Genomic DNA, 19,221 nt, shown 5'->3' with positions numbered 1-19,221 from the left:
CAAGAAAATGAAGCCTATTCTCCCATTGTTCTTTAATGAACCAGTTTTGTAAAGTGACCATTCTTAAACAGCTAAACAGTGAAAAGTGCAACTACTGAATTACAACCTGTCATAAAATTCAGTTCTGTTGCTTCTGGCTTGAATCATGTTCCTGTTCCACTACAGGTATCAATTAAATAACCAAAGACATTTGTGTTATCATTAATGACTGCTGCTTTGCATGCTCACTATGCTTATTCTACATACATTTAATGCCCTTTAATGTGATTGTCACAGACTAGTTTGCATTTCCACCTGACTTCCCTGTTTACTTCCCTCCCCTTCATCCACATCTACCAACTGAGGAAAAAATGCCTCATGGGTCCAATGAAGTGGACTCTTGTCCACAAAAATTCATGCCATTCTCATGTACCATAAGATGCTTCATTGTCAGTAACTTGAGAAGGTATTTGTATGTTCTGAAATCTACCTTTCCGAAACCCTGGTTCAGTATAAACCACAAGAGGTGCATTCACAATTTTAAAAATTCTGGGATAGCTCAGTCGGTAGAGCATGAGACTTTTAATGTCAGGGTAATGGGTTTGAGTCTCATGTTGGGCAGAAGATTTCCTACATTGCAGGCAGTTGAACCAGGAGACCCTTGTGGTCCTTTCCAACTCTACAATTCTGTGATTCTATTAAATTACCATGGGTGGAATTCAACAAACATTCCATCTGTGCAGGCATATCAGACAGAATGATTCCCCCTCCCTGTGTAGTGTTCTTGGGGTTCTCCGAATAGATACACCTGAGCCCAATTTCAGGAGGCATGAGGAGAAGTGGGGGAAGCCCCACTGCGCAAGCAGAAGCTTCAGTAGGTGAATGCTGCCCTATACGCTGATATTTCCCTGACAAAGATGGCATATTGCCCACAGTGTGATATTGTTGTCATCACTTCCATAAACCTGGATGCCTTCATCAAAAGACAGTAGTTGCAAAGACCCATAGTCTCTGTAGTTGAAAAAATACAGGTATCTGAATATACTTGCAAGCAAATCTATTCAAGACTTGAGGTTTTGGTTTCATGACAAGGCCACTTCGTTCCCAGACTTCTCCTTAAGTTTGTTTTTCACTTTTTTAGTTCTTTCCTGGCTAGAATTTCTTGGTCTGCATTCCTCAATCCACTTTCTCCAGGAATTGACCTGAACAGGATTCCCTGGGGTAAGTGGTTTGACCTCAAAGGTCTTTCTTCAGGATTTAAGGCCTCAGCTTTTTCTTTTGAGGCTTGTTTTGTCAGCATATTCCAAGGTCTCTTGACAGATCTACAATAAGCCAGCCTTTCCCCCCATTTTGTGGGGGAGCATTCTGTTGAAGTGTTATACCTACACCTCCTCTGTGACCAGGTGTCCCAGTAAGAGTATCATAGCCTCAAATATCATACCCAGATATTGAACAGTTGCACTTTGTACGTGACACACAATATACTCAGATGTGTAAAGAAAACAAAGCTGTCAGTGCATTTTAATTGGGGTTTAAGGGTTACCCGGCTTGTTTTAAATAGATCATGATCATCTTTTGTAGCTCAGTATCAATTATGAATGACAAATAGCATTTAGAGGGAGCATGAGGATGGGACAGAGGTGTTAACAGTCAGCAATTATTTGTTGTACAGCACCCTAAATAAATTCATTGGCCTATCAGTTAAGTAACCAGAGTATGATGTGTTCCATGTCTTGTGCAGGTCAAGGAGAGATCCCAGAATATGGAACTAAAATAAATTCAATCTCAACCACATTACTTGGACAATTCTGAATATATATTGGATTGGATCCAGACTTAGTCATGCTTAAAGGAGACTCCATTTAAATCAATAAGACTATAAAAAGGTAAAGGGACTCCTGACCATTAGGTCCAGTCGTGGCCGACTCTGGAGTTGCGGCGCTCATCTCGCTTTACTGGCCGAGGGAGCCAGCGTACAGTTTCTGGGTCATGTGGCCAGCATGACTAAGAATAAGACTATAGTTAGTGACTAATGTAGGTTCGATTGATTTCAATAGGTCTGCTCCAAGCAGAGAAAGCCTGGCTCCAACTTATGATCCTTGATTTATGAATAGTTTGCCCTTCCACAGTGCGCATGATTGGAAGGAGAGCTATGGTTCTGCACATACGCACCTATGTGATAAATCAGTGCTGGTCTCACAGTGTCAATCATCTAATTAAAGAACAGAATGAGGAAACAGGTATCAGATGTGATCCAAGTACCATTCTTCCTCCAACCCCCATGGACTGATAAAATGCTTAGAGGGAAGAGTTCTGAGAACAGAACAGTAGGCCTGTACTTTCCTGCTACACTCCTAGTTTCCTAGATTGAGATCTTTATAGAGTACCATATAACCCAGCGATGATATCTAAATAATAAGGTGCATTAAACACTTGTTTAGGATTTTGCTCCTATACTATATCTGGCCTTTTGAGCCTACATTACAGCACTCTGGTCCTAACAGCACATTTATTTAATTAAACGATTTGTATACTGCTTAATATAGAATCTCAAAGTAGTCTACAGCACTTCTGAAATGAATTATTTCTAAAACATGCCACGGGTGCTATTCAGCCTTGTGCAATGTTGAGCATTCCAACTGTGTAAGCCTATCAGCTTGTCCGCAGAACAATCTTCCTGTCCCCACCGCTGTTCTGCTGGTGTTTATTCCCCCCCCCCAGAGCCAGTGTTTGGGGGGTGGGTGAAGGGTGTGAGAAGAGGAGGAAAAGCCCCATTGTGCAAGTGGAAGACTTTCAGCAGGGCTCCCACTGACAGGTCCGTTAGGTGAATCCCACCCCATGTGTCCTTCTGAAACTGTCAAATGTAACTTGAAACATCCCAATAAAGAATGGGGCCTGTATTGTGTTTTGTTGTTGTTTAAAAGGGTGTGCTTGTCAAGTCTCAAAAGTGCCTGGAAACCATTTTTTCCAGGGCACTATATGAGTATGGTACTCTGCACATGCTCAGCGACAGTCGATGCACGAGTTCTGGATTGTATGGTGTCAGTCTCCGTCTTTCAGCGTTCTCTGAAACTGACCTTAATTAGGACCAGCTTCATGTTGAATTTAATCTGGTCTTGACATGTCTGAGTGGCATGTCTTTCCCTTGTTGAGTCAGGCTATACTTGCATGTGATTCTATTATTGTTACTGGAGCAGTATAGAAAACGCCGCGTGATATTTGCTTGCAACACAGGGTGTCATTCATGAGTTATACATAAATGGCAGCTTTACATATTTAAAGGAAACACGAACAGCTTCATATCTGAAGTATGTTTCCCAGGGGGTCCCACCACCATTTGATCTATTTTTGATTAAAATGTAAAAATTAAAAATTTAATCAAATGGTAGTATAACTCCTTAGGGAAAACATACTTCAGTTATGAAGTATTCCCTGTAGCAACCTTGAAAATCTTACAACTGTATTGTCTCATCTGTAGGTGGTCCTTTTATGTCACACATAATTAAAATGAATTGCTGTTAGAGAACCCATACTACTGCATACAGATTTATGAACCTGGAGGCACCTACATTCACATGTAAACAGTGATATCACAAAGTAACTGTGAGGGATAAACAGCATGAGGAGAGGTATCAGTGAGTAAGACATTTCCCTGTGCCATAAGAGGAAAGACCAGGTGCATGTCATAAAACATTATGTATATGTCTTGTAAAAAGTATTTCCTGCAGAAGGATAATAATGCAATGTGATTAGCTTACCCTGCCTTTGCTATGCAGCTCAGTTCTGTCTCCTTCAGCTGGAGTAGCGTAAGACCTTTTAATGTATAAAGAAATGGCTAATATGTCAGCAGGAAAAAAATACATTGTGAAATTGGATTTTCTAAGAAAATGTGCTTTGCAAACCCTAATACTATTTGTGTGTATTACGATATGTGGATGTATATTTGATAAGATTAGAGAGTAAGCAGGGATTAAAAAAAAAAAGGACTATAGCATTTGCATTCCACATTTCACAGATCTGAAAAACCAAATCTGATGTCTGGGTTTCTCTGGGATGATTCGATTCTTTTAGTCATGTCACCTCTGTCTGTAACAATGATTTGCAGCTAGGTGGTTGAAGTGAGGTAAAACTCTTTGGACATATATTGAAAATCACAGGAACTACAGATAGACTTGGCAACCCCCTTCTGTGTTCTGTTCAACATTGAGGACCCTAGTCTGCATGCTCTAGCCAACTCACGTCTGACAGGTGTACTCAGAGCAGGGCCTTTTCTGTTGTGGTGCCAACTTTCTGGAATGCCAGGTCCCATAACTTTGTTCCTTTTTCAGAAAGGCTTTGGTACCAAACTGATTGATTTCTGCATTGTTTGTTTCTGTTTCCAGTACTTTGCTTTATAAACTTCTGCTCAGTTACTTCATTTGTAATTTGTTACTGTGTAACAGCAGTGTTTAATTTTTGTTTTGCATCTTTGTGTTTTACAGCTTTGTGTTGCTGACGTAGACACCTTTTTTGCAGATCTGTACAAATCTGTACAAAGTACTATGGCAGATATAGTGCCATGTTGTTCAAGGATAGATCCTCATGCCTTTAATCCCTAGCCAAGCCTTCCCCAACATGGTGCCCTCTGGGATGTTTTAGACTACAACTCCCATCAGCATGGCCAACCATCAGGAATGCTGGGAGTTGTAGTCCAAAATATCTGGATGATGCCAGGTTGGAGCAGGTTGCCCTGGCCAAAGAGCGAGTATTCAGACAGGATAGATTTGCTATTCAAAACCCACTTTTCGAACAGCCACTCTTCAAAAATCACACTTCTCCAAATTTTGCAATGCAGTTCTCTATATATTAGTGAAAAAAGTACAAAAATGCATTTTATTAGGGGAAGTTTCTTTTTTGAAAATGTGGATGCTAGGCAAAATTGCATACAAAATGTGTATATTAGGATAAATTATAAAATTTCAGTTTTCATGAAGACTTTTTAAAAACTGACGTGGAAATGTAGAGAACAGAAGGATGAAAAAATGAGAAACTGAGAGAAACCAAGACTAAAAGATTCAGCCACTCCTAGCTTCACTCTGGAACTTAGAGAAACGAGGTTGTAAACAACATAATCAAAACAGTTTACAAAAAACATCACTCTATAAAAAGGATCTTCTGGCTGTGGCTACATGCTCTAGTCTGAAGGAAGAAGAAGAAGAGTTTGGATTTAATATCCCGCTTTATCACTACCCGAAGGAGTCTCAAAGCAGCTAACATTCTCCTTTCCCTCCCCCACAACAAACACTCTGTGAGGTGAGTGGGGCTGAGAGACTTCAAAGAAGTGTGACAGGCCCAAGGTCACCCAGCAGCTGCCTGTGGAGGAGCGGAGACGCGAACCCGGTTCACCAGATTACGAGTCTACCGCTCTTAACCACTACACCACACTGGCACTCAAGGAGAAGGCTAAAGCATAATTTAGTCCTTCCCGCTGAAGCATTTTGTCTTCTGAGGGGATCAGAAAACAGAAGGGGGTTCAAAATCCTCACAGACCGCACAAGTCACTTCTTTGCATGAAGTTTCATAAATCCTGCAAGACAATCATGGCAACCCCCTTACAAATGCACACAAAACATATGGGACCTGTACATACTGTAGTTCAGGGGTCAGCAAACTTTTTCAGCAGGGGGTCGGTCCACTGTCCCTCAGACCTTGTAGGGTGCTGGACTATATTTTTTTGGGGGGGGGGGGATGAACAAATTCCTTTGCCCCGCAAATAACCCAGAGATGCATTTTAAGTAGAAGGGCACATGCTACTCATGTAAAAACACGCTGATTCCCGGACCATCTGCAAGCCAGATTTAGAAGGCGATTGGGCCGGAGCTGGCCCCCGGGCCTTAGTTTGCCTACCCATGCTGTAGTTTATACACAAGCAGAACCATTTCTTGTTGCAGACCCTCAAACGCGAGTCATGCAAAATTGCCATATTGCATAAAAGTGATTTCAGTGATGGATTTATGATCTAGCAAGCAAAGCTGGCAATGCTTTCCTCCCATTAGATTAACAGGAACATTTGTGAACTGGGAGGAAGGCAAATAGCATATTTGCTCCCTGCCTGCCAGCACCTCCCGCATTTGCCATCAGGCCCAGGGCTGTGAGAGGCAGCAGTAGCCAACCTGCAAGGACATCCTGCCCTGTGTGGCCTAACAACTAGCTGCGTCAACAGCCAGAGATTCACCTGCAGAATGGCATTTGTTGGAAAATCAAAGAACAAGGAGAGAGGGACTTGCATGTATCTTTGCCCGGCTGTAGTGACTATTGTGTCACTGTCTATGTTGTTGTGCTTTTAATATAATTCATGCTGTCTCAATAACTTTTGTTAGTAGGTGGAGTATAAATAAATAAATGGGGTTTGTTCACATCTGCCTAGTGTTAAGGAGGTAAATGCCATCTTGACTACCTGAATAACTCTTATTAGTGGGTGTTACCATTTAGCACCAAACATATGGCAACCATTGTGAATCTGTTCAGACCCTGAGATCAGCATCTGAGGGAGGTCCAGAGAGTGGTGACAACAGAACAGGTCTTTCCTGTAGTAGCCCCTGTCTAAAAAACGCTGTCTCCAGGGAGGCCCACTGGGCACCAATTTAGTCATCATTTCAGCACCAGGCAAAGAATTTTCATTTTGCCAGGCATTTGGGGCAGCTCCAACTCTTGAATACCTGACTGTGTTTTTAGTACATTTGTTTTCACTCGTATCTTTTATTTTTCTTGTAAATAAGTTCCGGTCTTTATATTGTGTGAAGCAGTTCATAAATCCAACAAACTTAAATGTTGTGTTCCACACATCTGTAAAGACAGGAAAACAGTATATGGAAGGTATAGACGTTCAACAATTCCATCGACTGTACAGTTGCTGCTCCTTCTGGCTGTGTTCCCTTTAGAGCTCATCAGCTGAGACAACAGATTTCAGGATGTTAGTTCTGGCAGTCCTCAAGCCCAGGGCTATTCATTATATTATACAGTCTCCTGCCTTGTTTTACAAAAGGTATTAGGAGACTTTGCAGGCTACCCTTTTCATTAATAATCTGATCCACAGCTTCAGATTATTTCTGTAATTATTCCACATAAAAAAGGCTACCAAGTATGATTGCAAATACGTCTTCATTTTCATGGTCTGCATTTGTGGGAGAACTGCAAATGTCTGAAGTTCTTAACAATGTGTAAATAAAATTCATTTAGGTTTATAAATGTCATCTTCTGACCCCAGGGACCTGCAACTTAGCAATGTGGTGGTCTTAACAAAACTAATCACCAAACCGTTTGAAAGTTTAAAAATGAAGGGGGGGAGGTGTTATTTGCATAGTAAAAATGTTTCTTGACATCTGCATGGGTTGTGTGGCAGTTTCTATATGGATCCAAAACAACGGACAGTATAGCAGATTCTTCCTCTGTCTTGTGTTCTGTTCTGGTTTGGGTATAAACAAATAGATTTATGCATTTGAGCTGTCATGCCGAGAAGTGGGGATACTGTTTCAGTAATATAAAGGTGACCTTAGGATTCTTGGCTTTCGGTTCATTTGTAGCCTAGTGTTGGGCTTCCATACGTCTGGATTTTCCCAGACATTGCCGGGATTTCAAAGGCAGAATTGATGTCCTGGATCTTAGGCAAGTCAATCTAAAAAAAAAAAGCCTCAACAATTTCGGTGGTTTCCTTAAAAAAAGGAAAAGGAAAAAAAGCTCAACAAATTTTGGGGTATCCTAGTTTCTAATATGGCAACCCTAGCCTAGAGTCAAGTTCATTTATGTGGGGCACCTGATGCAGGCATATATATGAGCTTTTCTCATGTGTTTTATTTATGCCACTCTCCCTTCAGAATGCTCAGAGCAGCTTTGATGGAACTAGGATGGCCTATTGAAAAAAAGAGGACCGGGCTCCGGCACAGCCATTAGACAGAGTGAGGCAGCTGCCACAGGCAGCAAATGCTGAAGAGAGGAGAATGATGACAAGGCGTTGAAGGAGACAGCTGTGCCTGCCTGACACTCCCTAAGCTAGCCTGCTGCCCTCAAGCGAGGTGGAGAATACTGTGAGGTGAAGTAAGGGGGAAAGCTCTAGTTCTGCGGTGGAACATTGGTTTGCATGCAGAAGGTCCCAGGTTCAATCGCTGACATCTCCCAGTAGGACCAGGAAACAGCCCTATATGAAACTCTGGAGACTCTGCTGCCCGACACTGTAGACAGCACTGGGCTAGGTGGCCCAGTGGTCTGGCTCAGTGCAAGGCAGGTTTCTGTGTTCCTATGTAACTGCCAGTCGGGCCAGGTTCTGTACATGGAATGAAGTGGGTGCCGTCTTAAGCCAGCAGCTGTAACTTTGTTCTTTCTTTTCTTTACAACCCCATAATCTGCTTTTGAAATACACCTATAGTTGTCAGAAGAATCTTGAGAGCCAGTGTGGTGTAGTGGTTAAGAGCGGTAGTCACGTAATCTGGGTAACCGGGTTCGCGTCTCCGCTCCTCCACATGCAGCTGCTGCTGGGTGACCTTGGGCCAGTCATACTTCTTTGAAGTCTCTCAGCCCCACTCACCTCACAGAGTGTTTGTTGTGGGGGAGGGAGGGAAAGGAGATTGTTAGCCACTTTGAGACTCCTGAAGGGGAGTGAAAGGCGGGATATCAAATCCAAACTCTTCTTCTTCTTCTTCTTCTTCTTCTTCTTCTTCTTCTTCTTAGAAAAGGGGAGAAGGGTCCCATTGGTCAAAAAAGGTAAAACTTAATGCCACGCCCAGAATTGAGATAAACAGTATATATGCTAAGAAGAGTTTCTCTAAATTGAAGTAATGAATGATCCACCAACTAGATGCACTGTCCAGTATACTTTAGACTGCAATCCTTTACCCACTTATCTAGGAATAAGCCTCAGTGAAGTGAGTGGGGCTTGCTTCTGAGGAGGTATGCGTAGGATTCTGTTGTTAATCACATTGATTTCAGCAGCAATTAAACCTACTCAGGATGCAGTCCTGGTCACTGACAGGGTGTTGGCTACTTAATGAACATTTGCTCTTATTTGTTTGTGGGAAGGTTAAATTATATTGGATCATCAAAGCAAGTGCTATCCCATGCTTTGCAGTGTATGTTTCTGACACTTTCCTTTCTTGTGAAAAGGCCTGTCTTTTGGGGGAGCAGGTATCTTGCACATATCTCCAAATCAACTTTAATTGTTCTTTCTGAATTTGCCAGTATGTGATTGAATTGTGCCACAAAATCATGACAGCCAGGAAGTGCCCCATTTCTACTCAGAAGTAAGTCCTTTTGAATTCATTGCGGTTTACTCCCAGGTAAATGGGGCTAGGATAGAAACCCCAACTGAGAACTAGATGCTGATTAAGGAATGCATTTCTGATGGACTTCTCTAGACCTAACACAGTAATCTGAATTAACTAATATTTTCTGCTTTTTGAATGAGACTAACAAAACAGCTAGAAAAGTGAAGAAGTGCTGGAGGAAGAAGTGCTGAGCAAGATTTCCTGAGCAAAGATTGGAACAAGTAGCATAAGCTCTTACACAAGTCACACAGTATTATCACCACAAGAGGGTGCCTTATGAGTAGTATAGCTATTATAGCTAATATTCTTCTACATTAAAATTACAGATTAAAAACAGCTACCAAATTTATAATAGTAATAGTGGGGGGAGGTAAAAAAAATATTATTATAGGAAAGTGAAATAAACAGAGATCTCATCCCTACTGGAGTCTCTTGTCCCTGCTTTCAGCAGAAGTGCACTAGAAAAAGAGACGAAGCTTCAAAAGAAACCTGTGGGCAGGTGAATAGCAAAAATTGCATTTCTATGTTTGTTTGTTTGTTTCATAAAATTCATATACCACTTGATTGTAGGAAAAACCTTAAAGCGGTTAAGAAAAAGATAAAGAAATAAAATTATCACTAATAGATTTACAACCACAATTTAAAACATACAGAAAGTTAAAACCACAATAGAATAGCAAATTAAAACTCGTACAAACTTTCTAAACCTCTGGGAAGGCTTGTCTACATAAGAATGTCTTCAGCAGGTGCTGAATGCTGACTCAAGCGCAGAGGTGTAGGCCCATCACCAAAGAGGAAGCAATCACATTGCTGGTACATGAACTGATGTCCACTTGTCTTGATCAGTTGTACATTATTCTTATCACTATGCCAACATATTGTTATCCTTACGCACAAACTTTCACAATGATTGATATATATATATATATATATATATATATGCAGGTTTTGGTGTCTTCGGGTGTCTTCCCGTGTAAGAGTCGGGGTGTCTGGGCGACGTTTCGACGAGGTCTCACTCGTCATCTTCAGGCTGGTGCTTTCGGCTTCTTGTTACTGGAACAGAGCAGAATCTGGTGTTAGAGTTCCTATAAATACTGTTGAGGGGTGTGGTGTATAGCCTCCAACGTTCTGGGCAGAGAGGAAGTTCCTAGATTAGTGTGCCTTTTCTTCTTTTGTTCCTTAATTACTTGAGGGATATCTTGAGTGATTTCATGAGTGATATTCTGAATACCACTGGGTGGGTCATTAAGTGTAGATTAGTTGCTAAAGCTTTCGTGTCTTGACCTCTTGAGCTTGTGAAGAGTTTTTCTGAGAAGATGGCTGTGCTGCATTTAGTTGTGCTCTGGCTTGGCTTCGTGTATAGGGGCGAGCTGTGGTTTTGTGCCTTGTGCCAGCCAGATCTGTGTAGGGATTGCAGGGGGGTGCAGCATCCGGAGGTGCCACTATAGTTTGGCTACTGGATGGAGTCTGTAATATGTCTGTGGAGAGGGTCTGGGTTTGGGTCTGGTGTGGTTGATTGGTGACGGCGTTCTGTGTGCCTCTGGTTCTGGTGTCGGTTTTTGTGGGGAGGGCTAATTTCCAGATGTCTGGCAGGCGGGACGTGTCGTCACGCTTGTTCATGTTGTGAGGGTGTTTCTCTATCTCGATGGCTTCCATGATTATTCTCTTGTGGTGATGTTCCATGTTAAAGAGCAATTTGGAATCTGCAAAATTAATTTCGTGTCCTGTTTCTTTCATGTGTTGGAAAAGAGAGGAAGTTTTTTCTTCTTTTTTGACGGCATTCTTGTGTTCTGCGATACGTGCATTTATTCGTCTGTTTGTTTGTCCAATGTACGTGGCTGGGCAGACTTTGCAGGGTATTTCATAGACCCCTTGGTTTTCCAGCTGGATTTTGTCTTTTGGGTTTCTGAGGATATTGGCTATTTTTTGGTTGGTGCAGAAGGCTGTTTTGATATTGTGTTTATGGAGGATTTTGCTAATTTTGTCTGTAGTGCCCTTGATATAAGGAAGGAGGGCCATGCCATTGTTTTCTTCTGTGTCTTGGTTTTTGGGGGGTGTTTCTTTTTGGATTAGCTTCGTAACCCTGTTTTTCTGGTATCCATTGGCGATTAACACATTTGAGAGATTCTGTAACTCAGTTGTCAAGTGGTCTTTGTCAGCCAGGCGTTTGGTTCTGGAGATGAGAGTCTGCACCCCCCTGCAATCCCTACACAGATCTGGCTGGCACAAGGCACAAAACCACAGCTCGCCCCTATACACGAAGCCAAGCCAGAGCACAACTAAATGCAGCACAGCCATCTTCTCAGAAAAACTCTTCACAAGCTCAAGAGGTCAAGACACGAAAGCTTTAGCAACTAATCTACACTTAATGACCCACCCAGTGGTATTCAGAATATCACTCATGAAATCACTCAAGATATCCCTCAAGTAATTAAGGAACAAAAGAAGAAAAGGCACACTAATCTAGGAACTTCCTCTCTGCCCAGAACGTTGGAGGCTATACACCACACCCCTCAACAGTATTTATAGGAACTCTAACACCAGATTCTGCTCTGTTCCAGTAACAAGAAGCCGAAAGCACCAGCCTGAAGATGACGAGTGAGACCTCGTCGAAACGTTGCCCAGACACCCCGACTCTTACACGGGAAGACACCCGAAGACACCAAAACCTGCATTCCTGTACCCGTGAAAATCTACGAAAGCAAATATCTCACCTCTACGGGGAGGATACCTTCCAGCTGACAAGAACCTACGAGAAACTAGAAATCCGAAGAGCCACCATCTTATGTGATCTCCTGTTCCTACGCAACTGCCGAGACAACAACTTAACTCCCACATGCTTCCAACTTAAATTCCACTCTAAAACCCCAGCTACCGAAAGGATCCTGAAACGAACTGAACTATCCCTAATCAGAAACGAAATACATAAGAAAAGATACCTACTAAACCAAACCAACAAAGATCTGCTCACTCTTCACCTCAAACTATGTAACAAAATCCACCCTGCACTCTGGGACAAATGCAAACAACTAGCCGTCTGGAGAGCTGAAACTGAGACCTCACATAAGACAGACAGACACACCAACAAACTCTACAAACTAGAGAAACGCCAGAAGCCCAGCCACCCTCCACAACAACCCATGAAACAAACAGTACATAACATATCAGACAGGATCCTCACCCCAACTGAAACCAAAGTACTCTCCAAAGGTTTCAACTTTGCAGTCGCCCCGAGACGCATCCCCACGGAAAACATCATATGCGGAGTCGAAGCTAGCCTGACCAAAATCGACCCAGATGAAGCCAATAAAATCAGACTTGAAGTCACCAACATCCTCTGCTCCAGCAAACCACCCAGAAGCAATTTACACAAAGAAGAACAGAAAGCACTCACCAACCTGAGGAAAGACAACAACATAATCATTCTCCCAGCAGACAAAGGCAACGCCACTGTTGTGATGAACACATCGGACTACCAAGCAAAACTATCAAATCTACTCCAAGACCCTACCTACCAACCTATAAAAACAGATCCCACCACCTATCTGGAAAAAACCACCAAATCCAAAATAAAAGCCTCTCCTATCAGTGAAGAAATCCAGCTAAGAATCATCCCCAGAGAAAAATCATCCAGATGCCCCAAACTCTACGGTCTCCCCAAGATACACAAAGAAGGAACACCACTCAGACCAATAGTCAGCTCCATAGGCTCACCTCTACAAAATCTCGCTAAATTTCTCGCTAAGCAACTTCAGCCCTATGCAGAATCCATCGCTTCACACGTTACTAACTCCTTCCAGTTCATAGAAACAATAAAAAAGCAATACCTACATCCCGATGACCTACTTGTGAGCTTCGATGTTGTATCTCTCTTCACTCAAGTGCCCATTAATGAAGCCTTGACAGCCATTCAAAACAAATACAACCCCCCCAAACACATCCTGGACCTGACCAACCACTGCCTAACCAACACGTACTTCATCCACAATGGACAAAGATACAAACAGATAGAAGGAGCACCTATGGGATCACCCCTCTCACCGGTCATCGCAAATTTGTACATGGAACACTTTGAAACCAATGCTTTAGACAAGTCAGAACACAAACCCAAACTTTGGCTCAGATATGTTGACGACACCTTTGTAATTTGGCCACACGGGAAAGAAAAACTAGATAGCTTCCTCACACATCTCAACAGCCTACACCCCAAAATACAATTCACTATGGAAATAGAAGACAACAACCAACTCCCCTTTCTTGACGTCCTAATCTACAAAAAACCTGATGGCTCCCTAGGACACACTATCTACCGGAAAAACACACACACCAACCGCTACTTACATGCACAATCACACCACCACCCTGCACAAATAAACTCCGTAGCCAAGACTCTCATCTCCAGAACCAAACGCCTGGCTGACAAAGACCACTTGACAACTGAGTTACAGAATCTCTCAAATGTGTTAATCGCCAATGGATACCAGAAAAACAGGGTTACGAAGCTAATCCAAAAAGAAACACCCCCCAAAAACCAAGACACAGAAGAAAACAATGGCATGGCCCTCCTTCCTTATATCAAGGGCACTACAGACAAAATTAGCAAAATCCTCCATAAACACAATATCAAAACAGCCTTCTGCACCAACCAAAAAATAGCCAATATCCTCAGAAACCCAAAAGACAAAATCCAGCTGGAAAACCAAGGGGTCTATGAAATACCCTGCAAAGTCTGCCCAGCCACGTACATTGGACAAACAAACAGACGAATAAATGCACGTATCGCAGAACACAAGAATGCCGTCAAAAAAGAAGAAAAAACTTCCTCTCTTTTCCAACACATGAAAGAAACAGGACACGAAATTAATTTTGCAGATTCCAAATTGCTCTTTAACATGGAACATCACCACAAGAGAATAATCATGGAAGCCATCGAGATAGAGAAACACCCTCACAACATGAACAAGCGTGACGACACGTCCCGCCTGCCAGACATCTGGAAATTAGCCCTCCCCACAAAAACCGACACCAGAACCAGAGGCACACAGAACGCCGTCACCAATCAACCACACCAGACCCAAACCCAGACCCTCTCCACAGACATATTACAGACTCCATCCAGTAGCCAAACTATAGTGGCACCTCCGGATGCTGCACCCCCCTGCAATCCCTACACAGATCTGGCTGGCACAAGGCACAAAACCACAGCTCGCCCCTATACACGAAGCCAAGCCAGAGCACAACTAAATGCAGCACAGCCATCTTCTCAGAAAAACTCTTCACAAGCTCAAGAGGTCAAGACACGAAAGCTTTAGCAACTAATCTACACTTAATGACCCACCCAGTGGTATTCAGAATATCACTCATGAAATCACTCAAGATATCCCTCAAGTAATTAAGGAACAAAAGAAGAAAAGGCACACTAATCTAGGAACTTCCTCTCTGCCCAGAACGTTGGAGGCTATACACCACACCCCTCAACAGTATTTATAGGAACTCTAACACCAGATTCTGCTCTGTTCCAGTAACAAGAAGCCGAAAGCACCAGCCTGAAGATGACGAGTGAGACCTCGTCGAAACGTCGCCCATACACCCCGACTCTTACACGGGAAGACACCCGAAGACACCAAAACCTGCATTCCTGTACCCGTGAAAATCTACGAAAGCATATATATATATATATATATATATATATATATATATATATATATATGTGAGAAGAATAAGAGTTTGGATTTGATATCCCGCTTTATCACAGCCCGAAGGAGTCTCAAAGCGGCTAACAATCTCCTTTTCCTTCCTCCCCCACAACAAACACTCTGTGAGGTGAGTGGGGCTGAGAGACTTCAGAGAAGTGTGACTAGCCCAAGGTCACCCCACAGCTGCATGTGGAGGAGAAGGGACGTGAACCCTGTTCACCAGATTACAAGTCCACCCCTCTTAACCACTACACCACACTGGTTCTCTATAATGACAGTTTAAGTCCCATCAGTATTGTGGAAGATCCAGATCTTTAGGACATATTAGTATTGATTTCAACTGGTCCTTGTCAGACCCCATTGCCTCTGAGTCCTACAGGTTGAATGAAAGATGTTCTGCAAGCTGAGCTTTGGTTTCAAACTGAAAGTAAAATAGATCCCTAAGATTATGGGTGGCATGCCACTGTACATTTGCACTAGCATAAGGTCTAGCGCTAGCGCAAGGGGTTTTTATCTCTCCTCACCACACCACCCGAGCACACCCTGTGCCATCCCCGAACCTGCCCTGGAGGGTTAGGGGGAAACTCCAGAACAGATTTAGAGAATGCAAAGGGGGAACAAGGGAAGAGATCATTTTGTTGCACTAGGAGAAATCATTGCGCAGACTGGTTTTCCTAACACACCACTGAATACAAGCCTTAGGGGGAAGGAATCAAATATGCTACTTGGAAGATTAACTACTGTGTTGGCGCTGTTTGCATGGTAGCATGTTCTTCAAGTTTCAGTTCCACCAATCAGCATTTGCCCTGACTGATTAATATGAAATAAAGCAAGACTCAGCCACCCCAAGAGTTACTTACATCTAGTCCAGGGGCTGGGAGCCTCCTTCTTCTTAGTCTCTGGGTTGCCATTGCAGATCTCAGTAGGGAGGAAGGCGGCAGCAAAACCAGAAGGAGTTGGCTCTGCTGTGACTCTGCCAGCTGTTAACCTCTGTGCTTCCTGCCCTATCAGTCCCCCCCTCCAGTTTTCTCAGCCTTGATTTTAAAACAAGAATAGAAAAAAATATGGTTATTGAAAGAGCCCAGTTTCTTACCTTTTGCATTTTAAGTTGGTAGTTGAAGACATTTTTTTGGACAAGGCAAGAGAGTTCATCCATCACAAGCTGACTGGGATGCCAAACCCAAAAATAGTCAGGGTTCTTCCTCCCTCCCCTTTGAGGTGTTAATGTAAGTGACTCCATAGGATTGCAGCCTGTCATCCAACTTGGCTTGGGCCAACGCCCAGCTTGGGATTGTTGCTTGTTGGATTGGGTCTCACTGTGTGTCCAGGCATGAACAGGTCCAGTATCATATCAGGTGACTGGCTGTGGGCACATCCTCCATGCAGCAAATAGTTTCAAAGGGAAAGAGAGGGACTTCCGGGTTAGCGCCATCTGCTAATGGCGGAGTTCCTCTGACCGGAGGAACTTGCTCCGTGAAAACTGGGTCTCCCGCTGCGACGAAGGTGGGGGGCCCCTTAGAAATCCCAGGTGGAAAAAGCCTGGGAACGTGGGATTCGGCAGGGCACCAAGAGCGCCTCCCCTACTCGCGGGGAACCCCAGGTGCTGCGAACTGACTTCTACTTTCGCGGAGAGAAGCCGCACAGCCGTTGCCGGAGAGCGCTGACTTTTTCCTGTGGACAATTGGACTTAAAAGTAATTACCCGTGAGTAAAGTGAAGAATTGGAGTTTTAAAAGCTGAATTTGACAACGAACGGGGGGAGGTCTAAAACAGGAAGTCCGCCTTCCTCTTTTTGTAAATAGTCGGAAGCAATTAGGCTCAAGCTAAAGCCTGAAAGTCTATCTTAAACGTCTAAATTTCCAGTACAAAAATAGTGAACCCCCCCCCTTAGAGGCAGGGAAAAGGGGGGGGAGCTTTTGGACTTTATCTGCCTGCAAATAGAGAGGGAGAAGTTAACTTTCCATCACTCGGAACCTGGGAACGGCAGCCATTAAAAGTACTGTATTTCAGAGCTCCACATACTGGGAACGGACTGTTTATCTGACTGTCAGTGAAATAGTGAAACTGGAGTGAAACTTTGTTTCAATTACTTTCTCCTGGTTTTAAAGTTACAATTACCTTCTTCTGACCTAAAGTCAAGATTAGATACTAAATATATTGGTGCAACTGTAAATTTAAAAAAACTAACATAAGGGAAACAATATCTATTTCCCTCTAGAGGAGGATTTTGAAATTGCTACAAGGAGTGGAATTTTCCAACTTTAAAGATAAGACTCTGGGGCTGTATTTGACCTTAAAGGGTTTGTGTGTTATGGCAGATGGGAAAGAAAAAATAGATATTCAAGAAAAAACAACAAGGTCTGGGAAGTCTTTTCGAGGAGCCTCTACATCTGGCCCTCCTGCCTCATCTGCAGCTGCATTGATGCATTCTAAACTAAAAGGAATGATTTCGGAAGAAGCTCTGGCACTTGCTCTAAGCAAAATTAATAATTCATTGGAACAAATGAATTAAAAAATGGATCTAAATACACAAAGTATAAATAGTTTGGGACAAAAAGTTAATTTTAATACAGAAGCAATTGAGAAATTGGTTAAGGAGTCCAATTCAACCCGACAGATTGCAGAGGAGGTTAAGGAAAAGGTTGTCACAGTGGAAGCGAAGGTAACTCAACTGGAAACAGAGGTTCCAGATTTGCAGAAGCAACTGGAGGACCATAAGTTGAAGCTTTCTATAATTGAGCTTAAGGAGAAACAGACAAGTTTGAGGATCCGAGCAATACCTGAACTAGAAAAAGACTCTCTGGTAGATTATCTTACGGAGGAATTTGCAACTTTCTGGGACCGGGAATTGGAAAAAGAGGAATTCAAAATTGTGAGAGCCTTCAGACTTGGAAGAGGAGGCAAGAAGGAGAAGAACAGAATAAGAGACTGTCTGATTACCCTCCGATCTAAAGAAGAGAGGGATAAAATTTTGAGTTGGCACTACGAGAAGACTCTGATAATACATCAGTCAAGAGTGGAAATATTTAAAGATATACCTAAACACCTTTTTGACCTGAGATTCAACTTTGAAGATCTGGTTGCTTTGTTGAGAAGGAACTAAATCAATTTCAGGTGGGAATTCCCTCAAGGCCTATCCTTTAGTTTTAAAGGAAGGAAAAGAAAAATAAGATCAGTAGAAGTTAAAACAAAGTTCCTGTATAACCACAAAGAGGACTTATAAAAGGGAATTGGAAAACAGCCAACAACATTGAACAGAGGATCATCAGACAGAGGACTGGAGCAAAGACTGGAGAGAAGATCACCAAGCAAGGGAATGCTGGACATATCGACATTGTCTTTTGGATTGGACTCCCCGGTGAACGTACCAACATTATTACCAGGAACAAGAGGAGGAACAAGCTTTGGGGGCAGTTGGGGGGGCACCAAAGTAACCACAGGATGGCGCTGCAGGCCTTGAGCTGGAATGTGAATGGCCTGAACAGCCCGGAAAAAAGGAGAAGAGTGTTTCATTTGTTGAAAAAAGAGCAATTGGACTTGATTTGTTTACAAGAAACACATGTGACAAGGTTACACAGGAAGTTACTGAGTAACAAAAAATTAGGCCAAGAATTTATCTCATTGGATAAAGTAAAAAAAAGAGGAGTGGTCCTCTATGCAAAGGAGAGTCTATTACCTAAATTTATGTTTAAAGATGACCAAGGAAGATTTGTAGCAATTGAAATTCAAATACAAGGAGAATTTTTTTTGATAATAGGTATCTATGCACCAAATGAAGGGAAATCGGAATTCTTCAAAAAGTTACATGAGACACTGATGGACTATTTGGACTATAATATGATTTTGATGGGAGATATGAATGGCGTAGTGTCTACAAATATGGATAAGGCACAAAGACAAATAGTTACTAAGGATGGAAGACTACCAAAAGCCTTTTTTGATATGACTGAAAATATGGACTTAGTTGATACCTGGAGAACGAAGAACCCCCTGGGGAGAGAGGGAACTTTCTTCTCCGAGGCTAAAATGACATGGACAAGAATTGACCAAATTTGGGTAACTAGAGGAATGGCTCCAAAGATTAGCAAAGTTGAAATTTGCCCCAAGACCAGCTCTGACCACAATGCTGTGAAGATGGAAATGAAATTGACGCCATCTGGTTCCTTTAGATGGAGGATGAATGACTCTTTGTTTAGGAATGATGAATTTACTAAAAAGGCCCAAAAAACTTTGAGAGATTACTTTGAGATA

At 42.6% G+C, this 19,221-nt stretch overlaps 1 long non-coding RNA gene across 1 annotated transcript in view; it reads left to right on the top strand.

Moving 5' to 3' along the window:
• The first annotated feature begins 52 nt into the window (after window positions 1-52).
• Window positions 53-19,221, top strand: part of LOC309532542 — a 33,499-nt gene continuing 14,330 nt past the window's right edge. Inside the window, exons 1-2 of the long non-coding RNA XR_014219906.1 lie at window positions 53-165; window positions 1,121-1,200. This is a non-coding gene — a long non-coding RNA (uncharacterized lncRNA). The remainder of the gene's footprint in view (window positions 166-1,120; window positions 1,201-19,221) is intronic.

The sequence above is a fragment of the Podarcis vaucheri genome (assembly GCF_965113315.1).
Source record: "Podarcis vaucheri genome assembly, chromosome: 5".
NCBI classification, from domain to species: Eukaryota; Metazoa; Chordata; class Lepidosauria; order Squamata; family Lacertidae; genus Podarcis; species Podarcis vaucheri.
The sequence above is the reverse complement of the archived record's forward strand: the minus strand, read 5'-3'. Positions and strand labels throughout refer to the sequence as shown.